The 2,500-nt window shown below is 35.4% G+C and overlaps 1 protein-coding gene across 6 annotated transcripts in view; it reads right to left on the bottom strand.

Moving 5' to 3' along the window:
* The window catches only part of lolal (longitudinals lacking protein-like), a 17,911-nt gene that overhangs the window by 14,616 nt on the left and 795 nt on the right, over positions 1-2,500 (bottom strand). The gene's annotated exons all lie outside the window — the stretch shown is intronic.

Here is a 2,500-nt window from a genome sequence, read left to right as displayed (position 1 = left end):
AACCTTCCACCTCACTTAACCTTAGATAGTAAAGCAGTAGTTTTACTATCCTTAACCAACTGTATTTCTTAAGCAACCAGTGGGTGCCAAGCCTCACACAATGCTTACACTCCCCTGTGCTTGCCTGTCTCCTGTACTAGCTTCTAAGGCAATCATCAAAATAAAACACAATATCCTCATTTCCTCCTTAGTTTAATCTCTTTGGGCTTATGCATCCAATGCCATCTTAAAATCTGTATTTCAAGTTCCAAGGACAATTGGGGTACTGTACACAATGAATTTCAGTTGCCTCAAAAAACATTGCTATTACTGAGCAAAGAATATCCTATCTATAATTCACACATTAATATACTTAAGTCTTACCACAAAGAAGATATTCTATGTCTTCACTCTAGTGCCAGAGCTAGATAAGGGCAGTGAAACCAAAAATTTCAAAAATGGCAAATATTACTTATATTACAAAATCTTGTTTTGGTGTTTGGTAATAAAAAAAGAAGATAATAGCATAATCATTCATTCCTGATGTGTCCATTTTAAAAAAGCTCTCGAGTTGGTTGGCCTTCAATTAACCTGGCCTCTTTATAGAGTCAGGCTAGCCTGTCTGACACAACCTAACCAGGACTACAAAGAAGGGCAACTGTGAATACATACTAGAACGGATTAAGAAAAGGGAAGGCCATGATTGCAATAGGCCTCCCTGATATCTACATATCTTTACTTAACCCGATAAGAATGGGGTGGTTTAGGATGCACCTGAACATTTTGCCTGGATATTTTGAAATGCATAGGCCTAGCACTGCAGTCTATTTGTATGCTAATGCAGCGACCAGCTGCTACACGCCACACTCCAACAAGACAGCCAGACAAAGCCATGACATGAATGTCGAGTTATCTAAGGCATTAATAAAGTTTTAGTCTAAGAATTAAGCACTAATATATATATATATATATATATATATATATATATATATATATATACATATATACATATATATATATATATATATATATATATATATATATATACACATAAAAGGTTTATTGAAGGAATAGAACAGTTTCTAAACCCTCGTGGATATCATTTTTGAGTGAATAAAAAATTACTGCATTCTTACAATAAACCTATATTGTATACAGCATTTTATTTCTACAAACACAGGTATTTTGTCATCCACAGATAGAAGTTTTGTTTTATTGTGTTCTTTGTCTTTTGTCTATCTCTTAAAACTAATGCCACTGCCCTGTGCCAATCAGTGTGGCCTTTGCACCTGTCAACACACTATAAAAAGCAAACAAATATCCACCAATTTTATTCTGGGAATAAAGAGCTACAGAATCTATTTTGTCAGAATATATATAGTCAAGGTTTGTTCATCTTTACTGTAGGGTGAAGTGCAGAAGCCATAGTGATTACTTAACACTATAAAACAACTGTGTTGAAAATCAGAATGTGAGCCTTTGGGATCCTGGGTGTGCCTGAGAAAAACAAATGCAGTGTACTGCGTATAATGGTTAACCCATTAATGCCAGGTACCAAGATATCATGTCAAGTAGTGGCAGAACATACCACCAGGGACAAGATATTTTGTCATGGCTTTTAATACGGCAGGCACGACGGCCATACAAGCTGTTAGAACAGGCAAATAACCCATGGCATTGGGTTTATATGCTTCAAATACCGTCTAGACCAATTGGAGCCCAAACTGCCCTCTTGGCAACAGGTTAACAAGTGTTCACTTGTTCGTATTTTTGAATGATTGAAAACATCTGATTTCCTTTACAATTCCAATAAATAGTGCTACTAATGTCATAAATACTTCCTTACATGCAATTACTGGGCTTTACGTTATTTTTATTTATACAGCGTCATATCGTAATCTACGATTTAATTCTTCAGGTGTACAATTAACTGAAAAAATATCTTGGGTGTACTGTTGCCATACAATCCGTACAGCAAGTTCTCAGTGGAATTGGACAGACACAGCCAATGTAATTATGAGAGAAATATTTGATCTTGAAAACCACTTGAGTATCTTCTGAACATTTTTCAAAAATTAAGTATTTCAAAAGCAACATATACAGAATATTTCCTTACAAAAGAAAAGATATACAACAATAATCAATCAATATCAATACAGTTCTCAATGATATCACAAAAAGTACGATAAATAATAAGCTATCACACTCAACAATCAAACCATTAAAAATCTCGCTCTTGCCTAAACAAAAATGCAAGAAAACATATTAATCCACAGAGAAGGGAGCTTAAAAACTGCCAGGTAAGTACCTTTTCCCCGTTTTTCTCGAGCTTAAACTTCTAAGGTTTGAACATAAACACAAACCATTTGCATAGCCTACTAAGATATTCATTCATCTCTTTAGCACACTTATTGGGGCCTAAACCCCCCTTCCCACGCCCGCACTTCGGAAACCACCCAATCAACTACAATTCCTGCAGCCAAAAGGTGGAAGAGGAAGAGCAGGAAAAAGAGAAAAAATA

Source organism: Penaeus japonicus, unplaced genomic scaffold, assembly GCF_977035675.1.
Source record: "Penaeus japonicus unplaced genomic scaffold, GWHDUDI00000001_assembly GWHDUDI00000015, whole genome shotgun sequence".
In the NCBI taxonomy this organism is placed as follows: Eukaryota; Metazoa; Arthropoda; class Malacostraca; order Decapoda; family Penaeidae; genus Penaeus; species Penaeus japonicus.
Note: the sequence above shows the minus strand (reverse complement) of the source record. Positions and strands in the feature narration are given on the sequence as shown.